Consider the following 24,075-nt stretch of genomic DNA (forward strand, 5'->3'; position numbering starts at 1 on the left):
TGTGAGCGCGCACCTGCGCGCAGGAAGAAAACCTGCTCAGTTTTCTTTCCTGTTCACAGAAAGACTTTTGACCCTGGTCTCTCAGATTCTTTTCTTCCCCCCTATCCATCCCCAGGGCGCCGGCCCTCTGGCCATGCCCACCCCTCCCCACCGCCCCACTCGCAGCAGCACGGAGCAATGGCGAGGCGGCAGACAAGGGCGCCTTTCTTCAAAGTGGTTCGCCTTCATCTCATAAATTCTCAGGCCCGGCCTGATTGGCTGCGGCCAAAGGCAGCCAGGCCCCCGCCGGCTCCTCAGATACAAAGTGAGTTGTGTGCAGTTTGCCCACGTGAGGCCAATCCCAGGGGCCCGAGGCGCTTAGGAATCCCCAGGGACAAAATGCCAGCGTCCCAGCACGGTGACTGCGCGGCCCCAGGATCACCATGATCTGTGGCAGGACAAAGGCAGGCAGATAGCTGGGGAAGGCAGGACTATGAGGCCCGCTGGAGAATGGATCCCAGCCATCCCCCAGCCATCCATCCGCAGTCATTTCGGACCTGCAGACTGGAAGGGCGGTTAACCCTTTCCCCGCTCCCCAGCCTTTTACCTTCCAGCCACCGGGAGACTGTGCACTGACTGGGGGCAGGGCCCAATCCCGGAGGGGACGGTCCCCAATTTCAACCAATCCCGAGGGTCCCTTTCTGTCACTTTCAAGAACTCGCCTTTCCCTTGAAGCATGTGTTCAAATGTTTCCAATTTTTAGGCACTAAAATTAGTCCAACTGCGCCTTCTAATTCTGTAGACACAACCCAGCTTGTGCAAATGTCCCTCTCTTCCATTTCTGGGTGAATTTTTGCATAGTGCACACTGCCAATTTTGTGGAGTGTTCTTCGGGGGGAGATAGAAGTTTAAAATCATCTCGCTGCTTCCCGTGAATCAAATGCCGTGGAACCCAAAGTTCTGACTTAGAGAGAAGGCTGCCCATGCACCCTCGTGAAAGAAAACTGCAGCCCAATGGGCTACACAGATCACTGCTGAATGCAGCAGGAGGAACAGGGGCCGGCATGTGTGGATCACCTCCTGTGGATGTAGGCAGTCCCCACGCTTGGGTTTACTTGACAGGATTTTATGTCCTCACTTCCACCCTCCCTCTGAGCTCGATAAAATTGTGGCCTCATTTTACAGATCAGGCCCAGCAAGATTAAGTAACTTGCCCAAGGATGCAGCTAGAACTTGAGCTGGGATGCGAACCCAGATCTCTCTGATGGCAAAGGCCGAATTCGTAACCTCAGCACTTAATAAGCGGAAGTCATTACTGTTAGTGTCATAAAATGGATGGAATGCATTATCTGTAGGAATGGACAGATGCCCACAATGTAGAAATAGAAATACAAGCAACGAGACTACACGTAGTCTGATGCTGTTGAAAAGGATAGATAAATAATAGATCGGTAGGTAGAAGGAAGAGTCTTCGCCAAACATTTGAGTGATTTTCTCTCATGATTTTTGTTTTTGTTTGTTTGTTACTTCTCAGCAGAGGATATTTTTGCCATTGCTTTTCAGACAGAGCGGAAGAGAGGGAGGGAGGGAGAGAGAGAGAGAGAAACATTGATGTGAGAAAGACACATCAACTGGTTGCCTTCTGCATGCTCCCCGAAGAGGGCTGGGGATCAAACCTGCAACCCAGGTATATGCCCTCGACCCTTCGGTGCATGGGCTGACATTCTAACCACTGAGCACACCTCCCAGGGCTCTCATTTTTTTTCTACTCCCCTCTCCCCCTGGTGCTTTCCTTTGCTTTCCAAGTTTTTGTTAAATTTTTAAAAAATTTATTGCCCGGCTGGTGTGGTTCAGTGGTTGAGTGTTGACCTATGAACCAGGAGGTCAAGATTCGATTCCCGGTCAGGGCACATGCCTGGGTTGCAGGCTCGATTCCTACTGTGGGGCTTGTAGGAGGCAGCCAATCAGTGATTCTCTCTCATCATTGATGTTTCTATCTCTCTCCCCCTCTCCCTTCCTCTCTGAAATCAATTTTTAAAAGTGAATGATGAGATACCCTTTATTTTCATTTATTTCTTTTACTAGAGGCCCAGTGCATGAAAATTCATGCACTGGAGGGGGGCGTCCCTCAGCCTGGCCTGCCCCCTCTCACAGTCTGGGAGCCCTCAGGGGTGGGAGGCGACCTGACAATCAGGGGAAGGTGATGCCCTCATTACACCTCTGCTGCTGCCACTGCCGGCAGCGCAAGCCTTGGCCGGCCCTGGTTATCTGAGCCTCGGGCCGCCCCTGGGTGGCTGGGGGGCTGAGGGGACTGGGGAACTCCAGAGGCAGGCACCCCAGCAAGGCTGAGGGGACTGGGTGCTGCCATCTTGTGGCTGTGGGTGCCACCATCTTTGAGGGTGGGGCAGTCAATTAGCATATTCCATCCTTATTGGCTGTGGGCGCCGCCATCTTTGAAGGCAGGGCAATCAATTAGTATATTCCCTCCTTATTGGCTGTGGGCATCACCATCTTTGAGGGCGGGGCAGTCAATTAGCATATTTTCTACTCATTGGCTGTGGGGCATCTTTGTGATGGCGTGAGGGTCAATTAGCATATTCCCTTTTTATTAGATAGGATATTTTATTGACTTTTACAGAGAGGAAGGGAGAAGGATAGAGAGTTAGAAACATTGATGAGAGAGAAACATTGATTAGCTGCTTCCTGCTTGCCCCCTACTAGGGATCAAGTCCGTAATCAAGGTACATGCCCTTAATTGGAATCGAACCTGGGACCCTTCAATCTGAGGGCCGATGCTCTATCCACTGAGCCAAATCAGTTAGGACTGAGATACTCTTTTAAAAATTGTATTGATTTAAGAGAGAAATAGGAAGAAAGGGGAGGGAGAGAGAGAGACATTGATTTGTTGTTCCCATATTCATGCATTAATTGGTTGATTCTTGTATGTGCCCTGACTGGAGATTGAGCTCGTAACCTTGACGTATTGAGATGATGCTCTAACCAACTGATCTATCCAGCCAGGGCCCTTTCCAAGTATTTTATGAAGCATGTAAGACTTGCCTTTAGGAAAGAGGTGTGTGTGTGTGTGTGTGTGTGTGTGTGTGCGCGCACGCGCGCACACACGCACACACACACACACACACTTTAAAAGCAAGAGGGAATAGAGGAAGTGGCAAACTAGGTCAAGGAAGCTGGAATTTCAGTTATTTAAATCCTGCCCAAAATTGCAATTTGGGGAGTTCAAAGTCAGCCCAGAATGATGAATCGAAAGTCTGAAGCCATTGGCCCCTAGACCAAGAGCAGCCACATGACAATGTGCTTTAAGCAAGGCCCTGGAGAGTGTGCAGCGTTCTCTCCGAATCAGAGGGGGACATGGAATGAGGGGAAGCCATGGAACTCACCTCTGGGAAGATAAAGGTTTGCTTCCTAAGGCCTCCCCTTCCCCCCCTTACCTCCCCCCCCCCCCCCTCCCCCCCCCCACACACACACACACACCGCCATGGTGCTCGCTGCTCCAACTCCGTCCGGAGCAGTCAGGGAGAGGAGGCAGGAGACCTTCGGCCGGGCCCCCAGGACACACCCCGATGAGTCTGGCAGGAGACAGCCTTCCTGACTCCAGGCCTATATTTTTCATTTCTTGTTTTAACAGTCATAAACGCCTTCCCATGCCAGAGCTGAACATGACTTTAATCCAGATAAAATAAAATTCCTAAACCCTGAAAATTATACGGAGATTTACAAGCCAGCTTGAAAAAGCAAGAGCCTGGGTTCCCAGAGCGGCACATTCCACGTGGCCCGTGCTGGGTGCTGCCCCGTGGCCCTGCCTCCCCGGAACCCACAGTCGCTTGGCGGAGAGAATGCAGGCACACGCTGCCCTCACCGTGGGCTCTTCTCAGATTCCTGGGCTCTTGGGGTTCCTTGGCTTTCAGGAGCCCTAGAATGTTCCAGCTCCCCTCTCTCCGCCTCCCCCCACCCCCAGCTGTTGCAGAAAACCACAGCCAACCTCTTCTTGCTCCCAGCAGCCAAGTTTTCTCTGAGTAAACACGGAATGCAGCAGGTCAGCTCCGTTCCACTCCCAGCCCTGTAGGTTGGGTCAAGGCTGGCCTGGTACCAACCTGGAGAAGCGGGGCTAGGGCGGGTTCTGGGGTAACCATGGGCTGCGCTTTGCAGAGCCTTACTCTGTACTAAATGGCTTATGGACGGGATCTCGGTTAATCCTACTGATCCTCTGGGGTGGGACCTTTGCGTATCGGATTTCATCTCTTTGCTCCTCCAGGTTCACTCACCGCTGACTCCCGGCGCTCTGAGCCCAGGAGGCTGACCTGGGTGGACAGCATCCGTGGCCCCTGGTTGGGATCGTCCAAGAAGAGAGGGGATCAGAGGAAGGAAGGCAATGACAGGCCCATTAATCCCCCAGGCTCCTCCTTGCTGTGTTGGCATGGGCTGGCTGTGCCGCCTCCAGAAGCCACAGCTCCTGTGGGGTGAGTATCTTCCTACAGCCCCCTTTGCACGTACTGGAAGCAACCCTTCCCCTGGCTGCTGCAGCCCCAGGGCGGGAACAGCGCCCCCCTGAGCTAGAGTCAGGTGTCGCACGCTCCACTGTTGATCTTCCTAAGCCCTGCCCACACCTGTGCAAATAATCTCTTTATTAACTCTCCTCAGATTACCCAGTTTGAATGTGTCCTCTGTTTCCTGCCAGCCTCTAACCGATGCATTTGTTATCATCCCTGGTTTATAGAGGAGGAAACTGAAGCTCAGAGAATTTAAGTCACTTGCCCAGGGGCGATTATCTGGAATTTGAATTTGGCTCAGCCTGACTCCAGAGTCCAACCTCTTAACTACGATATAAAAGAAATAAAATAGCCCTAGCCAGTTTGGCTCAGTGGTAAGAGCATCGGCTCATGGACTGAAGGATCCTGGGCTCAAATCCAGTAAAGGGCTCCATCCCCAACCCTGGTTGGGGCATGTGCGGGAGGCAACCAATTGATGTGTCTCTCTCACATCATTGATGTTTCTCTCACTCTGTCTCTTCCCCTCCATTTCACTCTCTCTAAAAATCAATGGAAAAAATATCCTCAGGTGAATATTAACAAAAAAATAAATAAAATAAAACAAAACAAAATAAGCTTTTATTCAGTGCCTGCTGTGTGCCATGCAGTATGCCAAACACTTTGTGCCTTTATTACAGGAATTCTGACACTACTGTTGTTAATATGTACTGTCCCCATCTTACAGATGAGCAAACTGAGGCTCAGAAAGGGGCATTCACCTGCCCACAGTCGTGAAGTTAAAGAGAGGCAGAGTTGAGGCATAAACCCAGGGCTGTCCTAGTCTCTTAACCACCTCTGGTAACCTGCCTTCCGAAGAAGCTGCGGGCATCCACAGAAGCCAGAAAGAGAATGGATTCACGTTCAAAGATGAGCCCCCAGGGTAGGGCTGGAGAAGCAGATTTGTCCGTTAGGTCCAAGAGACAAGCTTGCATAGCAGGTGGAAGGCAGAGCCAGGGGCAGGGGGATTGTGGGAATGGAGTCGGGGTACGAAGGTGGTTCAGGCCTTTGCCAGAAGGAGGGCTGGCGTCCCTGGGACACCGTGAGTTAGTGCTGCCTGGGTGGGGCTTAGGTGGAGTCTGTTCATGTTGACACACATTCACTGCGTGCCTACTGTGCGCCAGGCACAGTGCTGGATTCTGGGGCAATCTTTATTGAGGCAGAGGGCCAAGAACGGGCCCATCCTATGGATGGGAAACTAGTATGGTTTGGGGCTCAGGGGTGAGGCCCTTTGTCCTGCCCATCTCCTCAGTCCTGGGAGCCCTGTTATCAGGGCTACATCTCCATGCTGTGGGGTTCCCCTGGAGTTTATATTATAATGGGCTCCGCCTCTCTCCCTCTGTCTCCAGCCCAGTGGCACCTAAACCAGTCTCTGCTGGAAACCTTTCCTCTTGTTCACCTTAAAATGACCCCCTCCAACTGTCTGTCTATTATCATCATCTACACTATGGCTTTAGTAAGTTTATAATTGACATACAATCATCAGAACCTAGTTAAACTGCACAATTTCATAAGCTTTGACACACACACACACCCGCGAAACAATCACCACAATCAAGGTAACGAATATACTGTCCCTCCTGAACGTTCGTTCGCTCACCCCCCTTTGTCGTCCTTCCTTCCTGTCCCGTCTCCCAGGACCCAGGCAGTGGCCCATCTGCCTTCTGTCTTGAATTTCATATGAATTGAAATGTACAGAAGTCTGGCTTCTTCCACTCAGCATACTCATTTTACATTTACTCATGTTGTGTGTATCAACACGTCATTGCTTTGTATTGCTGAATAGTATTCTATTGTACAAATATACCACAATTTGTTCATTCATTTTTCCCTTCCTTCCTTTCTCCCTCCCTCTCTTCCCTTCTGCCTGCCTTCCTTCCATCCAACCATCTAACTCCCTCTCTATATCAGTCATTCATCTCTTCACTTCCTGTAAAAGTGAACCTACTTGTAAAATGTTCATCACAGCATTTATATTTAATAGCAAAAGCACTTATAACAACCTGGACATCTGCCTATAAGGAAAGAATTACATAAAGCTGGGAACACCCCCACAGTGGGATACTACACAGCCAGTCAAAAGGATGAGGCCATTCTATGTGGTATCAAATGACAACTGGCTGTTCTGTGGCCGGTCTCAGCATGGTGTCACATTCCAAAGAACCACCAGTCCCGATGTCCAAAGCACTGGGGAATTGACATCTTAATTGACCTCTCACTAAGAAATCTCTGGCCTGGCCAGCCTGTGTGGCTCAGTGGTGGTTGAGCATCAATCTATGAACCAGGAGATCATGGTGTGATTCCAAGTCAGGGCATGTGACCCGGGTTGGGCTCCATCCCCAGTGGGGGGGGCGTGCGGGAGGCAGCCCATCAATGATTCTCTCTCATCATTGATGTTTCTATCTCTTGCTCCTTCTCTGAAATAAATTATCCTATATAATAAAACCCTAATATGCAAATCAACTGAATGGTGGAACGACCAGTCGCTGTGATGCACACTGACCCCCAGGGGGCAGATGCTCAATGCTGGAGCTGTCCCCTGGTGGTCAGTGTGCTCCCACAGGGGGAGTGCCACTAAGCCAGAAGCTGGGCTCACGGCTGGCGAGCACAGTGGTGGTGGCGGGAGCCTCTCCCACCTCCGTGGCAGCACTAAGGAGCAGAGAGCAGGCAGGCAGTAAGGAGTGAGGGGTTGCAGACATCCCCCAAGGGATCCTGGACTATGAGAGGGTGCAGGCCGGGCTGAGGGCTCCCCCACCCCGCAGTGCACAAATTTCGTGCACTGGGCCTCTTTAAGATTTTAAGTCTCCCTCATCACAGCAGCTACTTTGGCAAATGCTTCTCCTTACTTCCTCCCAACTGTAGCCTGGGTTCTTTTTCCTTTTCTTTTCTTTCTTTGGCCTCAGACATTCCTTCCTTTTTAATCCCTTTACTCTCCCACTTTGGTCTCCTCTGTTCTATCCCAGGTAGCTTCTGATGCAATCAATATATCCCGCGTAGCTTTCTCCAGTCCTTGATGAGCCCCACAAAGGATTGGGCAAGCAAAGGTAAGTCCCCTTAGAAAAAAGAGTGAGGGAAAAGGATGATAAATACGTCAGAAATATTTTGACATGGGAAGATGCCTATGATGCATTGTTGAGTACAAAAAGCTAATTGCAAAATACTCATCACACTTGTAATAGCTCGTTTACTTTGTTTCCTCTAGCACAGTGGTTCTCAACCTTTCTAATGCCGCGACCTTTTAATACAGTTCCTCATGTTGTGGTGACCCCCAACCATAAAATTATTTTTGTTGCTACTTCATAACTGTGATTTTGCTACTGTTATGAATCATAATGTAAATATCTGTGTTTTCCGATGGTCTTAGGCTCTACAGCAGCGGTTCTCAACCAGAAGTCCTCAAGCCCAGAGACTGTATCTGTATTTTGTCCCCTGTATCTCCATTGCCTGGTACATGATAACTCTTCTTTAAATATATTGTTTTTATTGCTTAATTAGATATTGGCCAACATGTTAGTAGTGGCTATCACTGACTGATGGGATCATAGATCATTTCACTTGCTCATTAATATCTTTCTATATTGTTTCATTTTTTTAATGAAGAGCTGAGTGTACTTTTTTCTCTTATTTTATCTCACTTATTTAAATTTTTGGTATTATTTTTATAATCAGATAAAGCAAAAAAGTTTAATTTATTTTTTTAGTGTGAATGGAATGGTAGGAATTTGAGGCATTTCCTTCTGGTACGGAGGAGGAATTTGGTACCCATTAAATGACATCCATTAAGGAATACTGTGGTAGGGAAACCAAACTCAAGCATCATGGGATCAAACCAGGACCTTGTACTTGGCACACACAGCTGCCCCACTGAGGCTTCCTCCAGCCTCCTCCGCCGATTGGGGTCCTGGCTGCTTGGTTCCTCCCACTGGTTCCCTACAGCCTTGGAGCCTTGTCGGAAGAGCAGCAAATACAGAATTCTACGCCAGCTTGCTGTGATCTCCAGGAGGGCTGTGTTCTTGGTTCACAGCTAACTTTCTAATGTGCCCTGCACAGTTTTTTCTTTATATATATTTTTTCATTGGTTTCAAAGAGGAAGGGAGGGAGAGAGACAGAAACATCAATGACGAGAGAGACTCATTCTTTTAAATTGATTTATTTTTTGTTAATCCTTACCCGAGGATATTTTTCCATTGATTTTTAAGGAGAGTGGAAGAGAGAGAGAAAGAGAGAAACATTGATTTAGAGAAACACATCGATTGGTTGCCTCCTGCATGAGTCCTGACCAGGGCCTGGGCTAGAGAGGAGCCTGCAACCAGGGTATGTGCCCTTGACCAGAATCAAACCCGGGACCCTTTGGTCCGCAGGCCGACACTCTATCCATTGAGCCAAACCAGCTAGGGCAAGAGAGAACCACTGATCAGCTGCCTCCTATAAGCCCCACACTGGGAATAGAGCCTGCAACCCAGGCATATGCCCTGCTCGGGAATCAAACGTGACCTCCTGGTTCACAGTGTTCTATTGGATGGAGAGAAACCATTCAGCAACATCTGGCTAGTATGTCCAAGCGCCGCCTCTGTGTCTTAGCTTTGTGTACTTTTTTCTTTTCTTTTTGTGGGTGTGTGTGTACTTTTTCCATCCATCCATCCATCCATCCATCCATCCATCCATCCATCCATATTTATCTATCCATCCAACTATCAGCTATTGTCTATTTCTTTACGCATATTTTCCTCCTTTTCCTTTATCTGTCCATGCATGCCAACAAGGCCAATAGATGATAATGTCCTCCGATAGCTGGAAGGATACAGATTAATATTTAAATGCGACCATCTACTGAGAACCTATTGGTTTCCAGGCTCAGTATAAAGAAATCAGAAAGTGCTTAGCACACAGCCTCACGCATATGTGTCATGGAAAAAAACACACACATTATTTTGAGTTTCTTCCTTTGTTAGTGGTTGTAATTACAGATCTCTGCCTCCGCTTCAATAAAACCTCATTCATTCATGACAATTGGCATGAAAGGCAGGTTAAGAGATCCGTCTGCATTAAAGGGACTGTTTAGAATCCTTAAACAAAACGAACCTTTATTTCTTTTGAGAACAGAGGAGAATTTGACAAAGAAAGGGCTCCCAAGTAGCATTACTTCCTGTCTGCTCTAATCAACATTTAAAACTCATCTGGGTTTGGCAGGAATTTATTTGGGTAAGAGTGAGGTGCTAAGAGCCTTCACACAGTTTATTCTTTGGAAGACGGGTAACATGCCTCACACAAGCTTTACACCATGACGCTGGTGAACTTTGCTTCCCAGGTAGACGAGAGGTAAGCTTAGGCCAGGTTGAATTATAACAAATTCCACTATTAGCACAGTTCAAATTAATGAGATTTCCCTTTACTTTGGTTTCAAAAGAGGCTCAAGGCCACTTAGTAACTTGAGACCTCTTGTGAATCTCATTACTCGAATAGTTTTTAAAACACAGTTTGGTCTTTGGTTTCCATAGGAAATTGCAAAGGCCTGATGACCGTGTTCCATTTTGGATCCAAGTTTTACGTCGGGTGATTCATTTAAGCTCTGATGCTTTTTTAATTTAAAAAATTCCCCACCAATGCTAAAAAAAAAAAAAAAAAAAAAATCTATTAGTACACGGTGAACACAGGAAAGGGATATTGGCGAGTCAAGTTCATTGTCTAAGTTCTATGCCAAAAAAAAAAAAAAAAAGGATGAAAAGTCAACATAACTTTCAAACTTTACAATATTTGTCTTTAAGCTCTTAGTAGCCACATATGCAAACGTTTTTCCTTGTATTTTATATCTGGCAGCCTCCTAAATTAGGTTGGATTTATCCCAAGGACCAAATAAGAAAATTAATTCATGAACGAGGGCCCTCCGGAATCTTTGTTTCTTTCATTTTTGTTTAGTCACTTTTATAGTCCTTTCCTTCTTCGAAGTAATTTGGATTTGATTGCTTCTTCGTGAAATTCTAATGTCAAGACTGTGTCTAATTTCTGTTTTATGAAGAAATCTGGAAACTATACAAAGGAATGAATTGAGATGCGGAGTCAAATAAAATCTGTAACGTGATAACTCTATCAACTCTGCCTGGAAAGACACCGTATTTCAATTAGATCTTGAGACATGTTCTTACATAAACTGACAGCAGCGGATTGACAGTGTTCATCTTCCCAGAAAACACAATTTACAGGGACAGAGTGGTTGATTTGGTGTGGGATTCCGAAGGTACACTGGGATGTTAGGTTTCTTGCCTCACCCCAGCCTGAATCCAGGGGTCATTGTGCCCACGGGCTCACTTCTATCCTACCTAATAAAATAGTAATATGCAAATTGACCGCACCTTCGCTACGCCCAAGCCATGCCCACCTGCCAAAGCCACACCCACCAGCCAATCAGGGCGACTATGCAAATTACCCAACAAAAAATGGTGGTTAATTTGCATATGCTGAGAGAGGGAGGAGTGAAGACTGAAGACAACTTAGAAGGAAGAGGGATGAAAAGCGGAAAGCAAGGTGGCTGCCAGAGGGAAAGCCCGGGCGGGGTTGGAGCGGGGCGGAGCGTGGCGGGGCAGAGCGGGGCAGGCGGCAGTGGCGAGCAGGTGCAGGTGCTGGTGGCCTTAAAGGCAGTGGCAGTGGCAGCGCACATGGCCGCAACAGCCGCTTGCAGGATTTTCCTGCAAATGGGCTACTAGTTGTTACATAAAAATTGCAGACTTGCCCGGCAGGCTGGCGTGGCTCAGTGGTTGAGCGTCGGCCTATGAACCAAGAGGTCACGGTTCTATTCCCAGTCAAGGGCACAAGCCTGGGTTGTGGTCTCCATCCCCAGTAGGAGGCATGCAGGAGGCAGGCAGGTGATCAGTAATTCTCTCTCATCATTGATGTTTCTCTCTCTCTCTCTGCCTCTTCCTTTCTCTCTGAAATCAATACAAATATATATATATTTTTTAAAAAGAATTGCAAACATATTAAAAATTCCCACTCCCCCAAAAGGTATTTAACATTTAAGGTGATGATGATAATAATAATAATACTTATCACTTAAACAGTACTTCCCATCTTCAAAGCACTCCATAAACATCGGTTTCAATTCTCCAGGCGTGCAGCGGTCTTTGATGTGGAGACGAACTCCGTGCACAGTGGGGAGGATACAGAAGAACTCAGCCCAATTACCTAATTGTAACACTTTCATTTCCTCCCCCACCTCCCCGGTTCAGTTTCATTTTTTCCCAACTCCCTTCTGTTGTTCTCAGGTGGAGCCCGCGCAGGCTCACCTCCGCAGGCAGGCTGGTCGTCACCGGGTCCCCATCCAAAGCCACCCCGAGCCCCCCGAGGCATTCCCCCCCAATTCACGGTGAAACAGAAAAACCAAGTCCAAATGGATTCCAATGAGATTGACTTTATTCTCAGACTTTTTGCCTTTCACTTTTTTCCGTGGAGTGAAATGTCCTTTTATGTATAAGACCCTACGAGGTGTTATGCTTTGTAGATGGCGGATTTGTTTTAGTCTTCTTATTTTGGTCCTTTCTTAGCAAAACATGGAGTTGGCAGCCCCGTGCCAGTTTCCACCATTCCTTCTGGAGATTGTATCCATGTATGACACTTAAAAATCGGAGAGGCACCGGACCTGCTGAGCTGACCCCAGCTGTGGATGTAACACTTGTCCCAACTGGTCCTACTCAGTGCAGGTGAGGTTTGTGGTGAGCCAGGCAATCTCCTAGAGCGGGCTCTCCTCCCCTTTGGGAGGAAGTATAACCTTTTGTGATATCTATGAACCTTTGACCCAGTAATTCTACTTCCAGAAGTTTTGTTGTTTGTTTGTTTGTTTGTTTTTAATCCTTACCGGAGGATATGTTTTCATTGATTTGAGAGAGAGAGAGAGAGAGAGAGAGAGAGAGAGAGAGAGAGAGAGAGAGATTGATCAGTTGCCTCCTGTACATGCCCCAATCGGGATCAAACCACAACTTGGGTATGTGCCCTGCCTGGGAATCAAACCCGTGGCCCCTTGGTTCCTGAGAGGAGGCTCCAACCAACTGAACCACGCCGACCAGGGCTTCAGTGTTTACTTTAAAAAGCAAGACGCATGGAAAAGCCATTTTGAAAAACAGTTTGACAGTTTCTTATCAAGTTAGATATAGACTTACCATAATGACCCAGAAATGCCACTCTTGGGTTTTTACCCAAGAGAAATGAAAACTCACATTCACAACAAAACTTGTATGCGAATGCTTATAGTGGGTTTATTTGTAATTGCCTCCACGCTGGAAATAACCCTAGTGTCCTTCAACGGGCGAATGGGTAAACAAACCGTGGTACATCCATACAATGGAATATTATACAGCAACAAAAAGGAATGAACCACTGATTCCTGTCACTACTCAGAAGAGCTTCACATACTTTACGCTGAGTGAAGGAAACCAGACACGAAGGGCTGTGTATCCAGTGGTTCTATGTATTTATTTTATTTTATTTATTTTTTAAAATATATTTTATTGATTTTTACCGAGAGGAATAGAGAGATAGAAACATCAATGAGAGAGAAACATCGATCAGCTGCCTCCTGCACACCCCCCACCGGGGATGTGCCCACAACCAAGGTACATGCCCTTGACCGGAATCGAACCTGGGATCCCTCAGTCCGCAGGCCAACGCTCTATCCACTGAGCCAAACCGTTTAGGGCCTATGTATTTATTTTAAAGGACTTTCTGGAAAAGTACAAGCATAGCGACAGAGAACAGATTAGTCTTTGCCATGAACTGGGGGTGAAGGAAGAGGTTGATTACCAAGGGGCAAAGGGAATTTGGGAGGGTGAGGGGACTGTACTAAATCTTTATTGTGGTGATGCTTTAGTAAATGTTTTGTCATAACTCACAGAACTCTACACTAAAACCATTGAATTTTACTCTATGTAAATTATACCTCAATAACCCAATTAAGGGAGAGAGCAAAGTACAAAAGCTATATATGGTATGATTCCATTTTTGTAAACAATAAGAACAAGAATAAATGGTAGAGTACATCGGCTCAGGAAAAAATTCCCAATGAATACACAGTATGCCAAATTAGCAGTAAATTATCTTGGGCAGGGGGAAGGGGTGTTTCATTTGCTAGATTCTACCTTTCTTTGATGTTTCAATACTTTATAGGACATGTGTTACCTTCCATATTAGGGGGGAATCGAATGATACAGAATTGAATCCTCAGTGCTGGCCAGGCTGCTGTGAGGGTGCAGCACTCCCGTGAGATGCTCTGACTATACAATTTGACCCCAATTCTGGCTCCAGAAGGCATTTGTCCACTCCTGCTGTTGACGATGCACTGTGACTTTGCAGATCCTTCTAGAAGCCCAGAAACCCCTCCTCTTTGGCTTGGGACCGCCTCCACTCTCCAGGCCAGGAAATGTTGCTGTCCCCTCGAGGCTACTGCTGGGGGGGGGAACTTTCCCCCCAGGTCCCTCCCACGGGACCGATTTTTCTGGGTGGCGGCGGAGTGAGACTCAGAGCTGATTGACCCTTGTCCTCCTGATAAGAGGAGCCACCTGTGGCCAAGGTGGTTGAATGCCTCTGATAATAGCTGCCAGCCTTTATCGACATTTGCTCTTGGCCAGGCACTGGTCAGGGACTTAACACCTTAGTGTTATTTTGAAATTCCTCCATTTAACAAACACTTTGTTAAACAACAGCTATGTTCTAGGCACTGGAGATACCGTAGTGGACAAATTGGGAAAATAACCAACAACCCTGTCCTCATGGGGCTTATATTCTAACTAGAGGCTCAGTGCATGAAACTCGTGCATGGGGGTGGGGGAGGAGTCCCTCAGCCTGGCCTGCACCCTCTCACAATCCTAGACCCCTTGAGGGATGTCTGACTGTCAGACATCCCTCTCACAATCCGGGACTGCTGGCTCCTAACTGCTTGCCTGCCTGCCTGATCGCCCCTAACTGCAGACCTGCCTGCCTGATCGCCCCTAACTGCCTCTGTCTGCCTGCCTGATGACCCCTGGCCACTCTGCCTGCTTGCCTGATGCCCCTAACTGCTCTCCTGCCTGCCTGATTGCCCATAACCATTCTGCCTGCCTCCCTGATCACCCCTAACCACTCACCTGCCTGCCTGATAGCCCCTAACTGCCTCTGCCTTGGCCCCCGCCACAGCAGCTTCATCCGGAAAGACATCCAAAATGACGTCCAAAAGGTCATTCAGCTGTCTGGTCTAATTAGCATATTACACTTTTACTATTATGGATAGGGGGAGAGAAGCCAGGCAACAATATATAAAAACAAGTATCTGCCTGGTGACTTTAGATGCTAGGAGGAAACTGAACAGAGTGAGGGATGCGAGAGGGAGGGACGGGGCGTGACGTTTTAGGTGCAGTGGTCTGAGAGGGCCTTTCCAATCTGGGGACATCCGATCCGAGGGCAAGAAGGCCAGGGCCCCGAGCGTGGGCATGTGAGCAGAGCCTCGGTGAGGTCATGGGCCTGCAGCAGAGTGTGCACGGGGACACTGGCAAGAGAGCAAAGAGGCAGGTCACACAGGGCCCTGCAGGCCGAGGCGAAGTGTTTGGCGTTTCCTTTGAATGAGATGGGAGCCGTGGAAGGCTTTAGAGTGGAGGTATGACATGGTCTGACTGAGGTTGGAATAGGAGTCCTCTGACTGGAGTGTGGGAAGGAGAACCTAGTGGGGCTGGGCTGGGGCAGAAGGAGCGAGAGCAATAAGAGGACAGTGGCTTAGGCTCGGTGGGGGAGGGGGGCACATTTTGGGTATTTCCATTTCGTCCTTCATTTTCCCCATCTGCAAAATGGGGCAATAATAGTACCTCCCTCGTAAGCTTGATGGGAGGATTAAACAAGGTCATGGTGTAAAGTACCTGGCCCGGTGCCTGGCACACAGGAAGAGCTGGATAAATATGCCCGTGCTTGTTGTTGCTATTACCCCCTCCTTGTGAGGCCGGTGTAATTATGCCCACATTATGGATGAGAAGACTGAGGTCCAGAGGGGGTGAGGCTGCTTATCCAAGAGTAGATGGCTGGTCAGTGGCAGAGCTGTATTGCTCCAGGCACCCGTGGGACGTGTGCGGGGCTCAGAACAAGGGGCAGAGGATGTCTGAAGCGCATGGGGGAGAGGGTACTCTTCTCGCATCATCTTAGTCCAGGAGGCAGGCCTGGCCCAGGTTCAAATCCTGCCTTGTCCGGCCAAGCTGGGTGACCTCGCTTGTCTCATCTGTAAAATGGGAACTGGGATAGGACCCATCTCATCAGATAGTTGCAACAATGAAATGCCTGGCATAAAATGAGCTTCCTAAGCACACTCAGAAAACATCCCCCCCTCCTGAAAAGATGGTACAATGCGGGAGGTGTGACTGGGTGTGTGTGTGGTTGGGGGCATGTCTTAGCGGGCCTCCTGCGGGTTACACCCCACAGCTCTGCGAGGAGGTGGGGGAAGAGAGCGTCTTTCTGCCGGGATGTGGAGAAGCGACTGATTAGATTATAACGAGCAGGCTCGTCGGGGTGCGCATGCTACGTCCACAGTGACCTCTCCATAAAACCACAAATAAAGAACAACGCGCAATGTGCTTTGAGTTATTGCGTGGTTCACGCGGAATAAAGCCGGCTGTTTGGAAATCACTTTCAGGGCCTATTATTGTCTTCAAGTGAGGGGGATATTTACGGAGGCCTTTTGGTGGAATAAAGAAGGGGCTTCTGTGTTCTGTAACCGCGGGGAACATGCTGGTGGCCAATCCCCATAACACAACTCGCTAACATTTACAGAAGCTGTTGTGATTAAGTGGGAACCAAGCTCCCGAAAAATCTACAACAAGAAGTCAGCAAAGTAAGATCAAGAGACTATAAAGTAAACAATACAGAGAGAATGAAATGTAATTTATTTCCTTGGGGAAGCGATCTGTACCGACGGCAACGTGAGCGGCTCCATTTCCATCCACGATCGACGATTGCAGTCAGCACATTTGGAAATTGAGAAATCGTGTCTGCAATTTGAAACACCAATTGGTTGTAACTCACCAGCAGCCGAGGAGGCTGGCAGCCCATTTTAAAAAAGGAAAAACTGAGGCCGAGGCAGCAGAGGTGGGTCGCTTGCCGCATCTTTGCTGAGAACGCATAACCCAGCTGACCGACCCGGAAGCGCCCAGTGAACCTGGCACGGGGGCAAATGAAGACAGAGGGATGACTCAGGTGTCACACGTGGCGTGTTTTATTGCCTCCAAATAGTTGCCTGAGTAAGGATGATGCTCTTTCCAAAGGGTTGCTTTTATTTTGTTTTTAAATATATTTTTATTGACTTCAGAGAAGAAGGGAGAAGGAGAGAGAGATAGAAATATCGATGATGAGAGAGAATCATTGATGGGTTGCCTCCTGCATGCCCCACACTGGGGATTGAGCCCGCAACCCAAGCATGTGCCCTTGACCGGAATCGACCCCGGGACCCTTCAGGCCGATACTCTATCCACGGAGCCAAACCGGCTAGGGCGGGTCGCTTTTAAATAACACGATCTGTTGCACAGGGCAAGGTCTGGGGCCGGGCGGGGATCCAGCCAGCAGGAGACGGGACGCCTGTGCGTGGGAGCAGGAAAGTGACCTCTCAGACTTCTAATTTAAAGTGACAGCTTGGAGGGCCCAGGTACCATCCCTGGGGGATGGCAGCCTTTGTCTGACATGCCCGGACCTGGATGTCACTTCTCAAAGCGCGTATCACAGAGGTAGGTGGCTGGATCCGCTGCTTCTCACCTCTCCAGACCTCGGCTCAAGTCCCTGATTTAGGCCACTGGTGAAAAGGCATTTGTCTTTTTTTCTTTTTTTTTTTTTTACAAAATCCCTGGACGCTTGGGTCTGGCCTGTAGCACAAAACAGAAAGGGCGAGGTGTGTTGGCAGAATTGCCAGAGAAGTTGGCATCCCCCTCCCAGAGCACAGCCTGGCCCTGGGCCACCGGAGGCGGCTGTTTCTCCCATGAGCATGGAATTCACACTTGCACACCCCTGGAGAGGAAGGTAGAGAATCCGCACTCTCTTCTTCCTTTTTCAATCCTCACCCAAGTATGTTTTTCCATTGATTATTTTTTTTTTAGAGAGAGTGGAAGGGAGGGGAGAGACAGACAGAGAAACATCGATGTGAGAGTGACACATCGATTGAATGCCTCCCACATGTGCCCTGACTAGGTAGGGCCAGGCATCGAACCTGCAACCGAGGCACGTGCCCTGGACTGGCATCGAACCTGGGACCCTTCAGTCCAAAGGCCAGCACTCTGAATATCGAGGCCGGTCAGGTTTCTGTGTGTGTGTGTGTGTGTGTGTGTGTGTGTGTGTGTGTGTGTGTGTCTACCCAGAGGAAACAGAATTTCATTTCATGCGATACATTTACACATTTCACCACCTGCCATGGGCACAGCCTGCAATATGTAAACTTAGCGGAGGCCGAAAGGTTATGAATACAGTCACCTGTCTTGGGTCGAGCAGCAGTGTAGTCACAGAAAACTATCAGGGGACGTCGCTCACATACTTCTTTATTATTGGTTATTTGAAAGCCTTTCATCGTGGGCTGCTAAGTGTATTCTAAACTCGACATTACCAGAAGCAAGAGAGCCCTTTTTATGTGTGCAAAAGGTAGAGGGAAATGCCGCTGGATGCAGTTAGCTCCAGCTCATTGGCATTTTTGGCAACTCTATTGCTTAAATTATCTCTTCGGTGGTGTTCCTTGGAGTTCCGTCTCCTCCTAGATTTTATAAAAAGAGCTCTGGTGTTAACAAGAGGAGTTGACATTTATGGAACACCTATGAAGTGCCGGGCGGGGTGCTGAGTGCTTTGTGTGCAGTAACTCATGGAACGCTCCCCACCGCTCTAGGAGGCAGGTGCAAAGATGTCCCTGCTTTAGGAAACTGAGGCACAGCCGGAGGTTAAATCACAGCCCCCAGAGGTCAGGAGGGCAAGTGGCCGAGTTGGGATTTGAACCAGGTTTTGTCCAACTCTAAAACCCCGGCCCTTGCCCAGACTTCACGCCATGCTCCAAGCCAGCAGCAACTGCTGTTGTTTTTACTTCACCCTCGGCACCGTCTTCGGGGAGAGGTTGGAGCAATTAGGAAATCCGCGGTGGTTATGAGCAAAGCTGTAATTGCCCAAGGCAGGGCAGCTTGTTTGGGATAAGACCGTGCTCTCAGAAGGAACTTAAAACATCACCTTAAAAATTGAATTAAGAAAACGAAGGAACAAAAAGAAAAAAGGCCTGCCGCACGGAAGCACCCTGGATCAGGCGTCCTCAAACTACGGCCCGCGGGCCACATGCGGGTGTTTTTGCCGTTTTGTCTTTTTACTTCAAAATAAGATATGTGCAGTGTGCATAGGAATTTGTTCATAGTTTTTTTTTAAACTATAGTCCGGCCCTCCAACGGTCTGAGGGACAGTGAACTGGCCCCCTGTTTAAAAAGTTTGAGGACCCCTGCCCTGGATCATCGCTACGGAATTATGGGATGAATTGCTCGTCCACACCAGGTGAGAGCGACCGAAGACCAGTGGGAGTTTGTCACGGTGCCAAGCCCCACACGGGTGGCGTTGAAACTGCCTTTAGCTCTCTGTCTTTCTAAGCTGCCGAGGTGGGAAGTGGACAACGCAGGGAGAAATGCAGGTGTCAGGACATGGGAGCGAAGAGCTACCATCCCAGAGTTCCGGGGAAAGCAAATTCAAATGACAAGGGTGTATCGTTTTCCCCCATCAGGCTGGCAACAAATTGCAAAAGATTTGGCAACATCCAAATGCTGGCATGGCGGTGAGGAAGTGGACAGTGTCCCACATTGCTCGAGGCAGTGCAAATTGCTACATCTTTGGGGACAGTCTTCAGGCTGTGTTTATTCACAATAAAAACACACATTTATTAACAATAAAAAAGCAAGCCTCTTCGGGGGGCTTTATTTTACATAAATAAAAGTGGCAGGAGGTAAGGATGTATGGATAAGGATATTGACTGAACCCTTGTTTAGAGGAGAAAAATACTAGAAACCACCGAAATGTTCAGGAAGAAGGGAATGATTGGATAAATTATGGCACAGGTGTTCTATGAAACATTACACAACGAATAAAAGAAAGAGTTCGATCTAGATCTATAGGCCTATTGGTAGGTATTTTTGTGATAAGCTGGCAAGTGAAAAAAATATCAGATTGCAAAATAATGTGACATGATCTCATTTTCATAAAGTGTTTAAAAACTTTCCTTAGAAATGTGTTTGAATTGTGTTATCAGGGATGAACAAGGCGGGAGGAGGGCGGGAGGGGGGAGGGGAAGGGTCCACAACAATTTGTTAACTTGGGTGATGTCTGTGGGGCAGAGAGAAGCAAACTCCCTTTTTCTTGGTATCTTCCTATATGTCTTGTTATTTTCTTGGTATATTGTTTGACTTGCTGCCACTAGCATCTTGTTACTTTAGTTATTTGCAAAAGAAAAGAAAAAAGAAAAGAAAAGAAAAGAAAAGAAAAGAAAATTGAGGCAAGCTTAGGACAAAGCGGACAAACCTCCACCTGATGTGACTGGGTGGTGTTTTCTGTCATACGGGGATGGACAGGTGATGGTGAGGGTTTTAACGTCTTGATGGCTGCCTCTGGGGCCGGGCTCTGAGCTAAGAGCTTTCCCTGTGCTATGGCTCTGGGAGGTCACTGCACAGCAAGGCATGGGGGTGGCCTGGGTTTGCGTTGCCTGCGCAAGCCTGCACAGCTCCTAGGGGACCGAGCAGGGGTGGGGACCCAGGTGCGTCTCACTCCGAAGCCACACTCTCAACTCCCACAGTCCGCGCCCACCCTGCAGCTGGGCCGGCTTCCGGTGGTTCCCCTCTGGTCCTATTTTTTGCTTCCATTTCTCTCTGCCATTACATGTGGGGACTGTGAAAGGGAACTGACCTGTCATTCTCAGAGCGAGATCTGAGGCTTGTGCAGAGCTTCCGGTGTGAGCAGGAGGCATTCAGACGAAGGGGGGACACTAAGGCAGGAGGCTGCCTCTCATGTCCCCTCCCTCCCCCCCAGGGACCCGATTCCCCGGTCCTGGGGCCTGGCTGTTTCCTGGTAGTCGGTTGATGGTTTTTGTTTTGTTTGCCTTTCATCTTATCTCCTGAGGCCTCCCATCAACTCCCTTTGCTTTCTCTATTGAGTAAGAACTCTGTGGATCTTTATCAGTCATCTCAACTGTGCAGAGTCAATGAGTTTCGTTGCTAGAAATGACTGAAGGGTGGCCCGGCTGCCCTTTTCACACAGGAGGAAACTGAGGCCCACAGAGGCAGAGCGGCTTGTCTGAGATAACGGGCGGTTCCCCGGGGGGCTCAGTCTGTGCTCCCGGGGCCAGGGCAATCGCATACCACACTTCTGGCCCTTTCTCTTCTCCTCAGATGAGGGTTTTTTCATTTGTCTTGTGTTGTTTATTTGCCGTTCAATTTAATTTTATGCTGCCATTTGATTATTTTGTTTTCAATTGTATTGATTTGTGTTGTTCATAACTCATTACATAATATACACATTTGGTAAGAAAGAAAAGGAGGGAGGCAGGGAAAGAAGAAGGAAGGAAGGAACAAAAGGAAGGAAGGAAAGAAGGGAGGTGGAAAGAAGGAAGGAAGGAAGGAAAGAAGGGAGGGAGGGAGGAAGGAAGGAAGTAGGGAAGGAAGGAAGGAAGGAAGGAAGGAAGGAAGGAAGGAAGGAAGGAAGGAAGGAAGGAAGGAGACAGTATAGTGACAAATAGCCTCGGCCCGTGTGGGACAGTGGTTGAGCGTTGACTCCAGAACCAGGAGTTCGCTGGTTCAATTCCCGGTTGGGGCACGTGCCTGGGTTGCAGGCTTGATTCCCTGAGTGGGGTGTGCAAGACACAGCCGATCATTGATGTTCCTCTCTCATCGATGTTTCTGTCTCATTGTTCCTCTCGCTTCCTCTCTCTCTAAAAATCAATAAAAACATTAAAGAGAGATAGAGAAATAATTCCTCTCCCCACCCTGACTCCTTGTCTGTGGAGGTGACTGATGTTTCTAGTGTCTCCTTAACTTCCAGGGATATCTCAATTAATAATCTATTTTTGAGATTATCCTATATTACTTGGTACACACAGTGCTAACTCATTATTTTTAATGGCTACATGGGATTAAATCTGATTGTTAACTACTCCCCAAATGATGAACATGTAGGTTGCTTCCAGTGTGTGCCCTGCAAACAGGGCTATAGTTCATGCCCTTACACTACAGGTCTTTATTCCTCTGTACAAGTATTTGTGGAGTTGCTCAAAATTATTAGTTATTATTATTGTTGGTAAAGTGCATGTTGATAAAGTGCTTTGACTTGATGTATCCCTACAAGTAGAATTGCTGGGGCATGAGGTATGTGCATTATAAATTTTGATATTCTCCAAATTGACACCCAAAGCGGTGGTATTAATTTATATTTCCACTGACTGTGTGAGAGTTCTGCTTCCCTCCACATTTGCCTAAGCTTTTAAAATATTGCCAGTACTTACAGTTTTAGCTTCTATTTTTCGTATGATGAGAGTCTTAGTGTTCTTGGGCTGCTATAACAAATGACCATAGACTGGGTGGCTTAAACAACAGACGAGTATTTCTCACAGTTCTAGAGGCTGGGAAATCCAAGACCAAGGGGCTGGCTGACTTGGTTCCTGGTAAGGGCCCTCTTCCTGGTTATGTCTTTGCTTAGGGGGCGAGGGAAAGCAATCTCTCTCCTCTCCCCTCTTCTTATAAGGGCACTAATCTCAACATGAGGGCTCCACCCTCATGACCTGATTACCAGCAAAGGCCCTATCTCCAAACACCATCACACTGGGGATTATGCTAATCCTCATTCCAGGGTATTTTTTTGCCCATTGATTTTCAGAGAGAGCGGAAGGGAGGGGGAGAGACAGAGGAACATCCAGTGAGAGAGACACATTGATTGGTTGTCTCTTGCATATGCCCCAACTGAGGCTGGAGATGGAGCAGGCCACTGAGGTAGAGGTACGTGCCCTTGACTGGAATTGAACCCAAGACCCTTCAGTCCGTGGGCTGATGCTCTAACCACTGAGCAACTGGCTAGGGCCACACTGGGAATTATGGGCTCAATATAAGAATTTGAGGGGGACACAAACATTCGGTCCATAGCAATGAGTGGCACTAAGTGTCTTTTAACATACTTAAAACCCCCATGTCTTTCCTGTTCTCTGAACTGTCCAGGTCCTTTGCTCATATTTTCTATTAGGTTGCTCTGGGAGACTTTTAGTCTAGGGTGAAGGCCTCCAGGGATGTCAATACACCTAGATATGATGGACTATCACATTATCTCATTGTTCAGGCCTCAGTGTAACACTATGCATGTTGATAGAGTTCTTTGGCTTTTTTTCTAAACACAGTCACCAATAGCATCTCTTAATAAAAATGTACAACATTGGGGTCAGTGGGTCAGCAATTGGGATCCCTGTTTTCACAGAGTAGGAAATGAGGCTCAGAGAATTAAGCAACATTATTCCCCCTCACTCCCATCCACTGGGGATACATTCCAAGACCCCCAGTGGATGCCTGAAATCACAGGTAGTATTGAACCCTATAGATACTATGTTTTTCCTAAACATACATACTTAGGATAAACTTTATTTTAGAAATCAGGCACAGTAAGACATTAACAATAATAACTAATAATTTTGAGCAACTATAACAATATACTGTAATTCAAGTTATGTGAATGTGCTCTCTCTCTGATAATGGGTTTGATGACCAAGTCTACAGCGTGGACACTATGGATAATGGGATGATTCCTGCCAGGGGCAGGACAGAATGGGGGACAAGAGATTTCATCATACTACTCAAGATTGGTGCAGTGTGCAATTTAAAGCTCATGAGTTGTTGCCGGTTTGGCTCAGTGGATAGATAGAGCGTCGGCTTGAGGACCAAAGGGTACCGGGTTCGATTCCACCTACCTTGGTTGCAGGGTCCTCCCCGGCCTGGGCCCTGGTAGGGGTTCGTGCAGGAGGCAACCAACCAATCGATGTGTTTCTCTCACAATAATGTTTCTCTCTGTCTTTCCCTCTCTCTTTCACTCTCCCTAAAAAGCAATGGGAAAATAGCCTTGGGTGAGGATTAACAGAAATAAACAAATAAATAAAAATAAAACTTTTGAATTGTTTATTTTTGGAATTTTTCCATTTAATTAGTTTTGGATTGTGGTTGACCGAGGGTAACTGAAACCACAGAAAGTGAAGCTGCAGATAAGGAGGGACTGTTGTATGGGTCAAGGCAGTGGTCGGCAAACTCATTAGTCAACAGAGCCAAATATCAACAGTACAACGACTGAAATTTCTTTTGAGAGCCAAATTTTTTAAACTTAAACTTCTTCTAATGCCACTTCTTCAAAATAGACTCGCCCAGGCCGTGGTATTCTGTGGAAGAGCCACACTCAAGGGGCCAAAGAGCCGCATGTGGTTCTCGAGCCGCAGTTTGCCGATCACGGGGTCAAGGTAACATAACCAGAGTTGCCCAAGCCAACTACAGGCACCTGCTCTTGGAACCTTCTGGGTTCAGGCTTGGGCTTTGGA

General features: G+C 47.8%; 1 long non-coding RNA gene across 3 annotated transcripts; it reads left to right on the top strand.

The window, feature by feature from the left end:
* Window positions 1–71: 71 nt before the first annotated feature.
* On the top strand, window positions 72–16,397 carry LOC129148119 (uncharacterized). Of its 3 annotated transcripts, XR_008555296.1 has the most exons (5): window positions 72–304; window positions 4,256–4,460; window positions 7,490–7,570; window positions 7,891–7,973; window positions 11,631–11,910. It is a non-coding gene; the product is annotated as an uncharacterized LOC129148119 (long non-coding RNA). The 3 variants fall into 3 exon arrangements; XR_008555298.1 differs by lacking the exons at window positions 7,891–7,973; window positions 11,631–11,910 and adding an exon at window positions 16,299–16,397; XR_008555297.1 differs by lacking the exon at window positions 7,891–7,973.
* The last annotated feature ends 7,678 nt before the right edge of the window (window positions 16,398–24,075 follow it).

This window comes from Eptesicus fuscus, chromosome 23 (genome assembly GCF_027574615.1).
Source record: "Eptesicus fuscus isolate TK198812 chromosome 23, DD_ASM_mEF_20220401, whole genome shotgun sequence".
Lineage (NCBI taxonomy): Eukaryota > Metazoa > Chordata > Mammalia > Chiroptera > Vespertilionidae > Eptesicus > Eptesicus fuscus.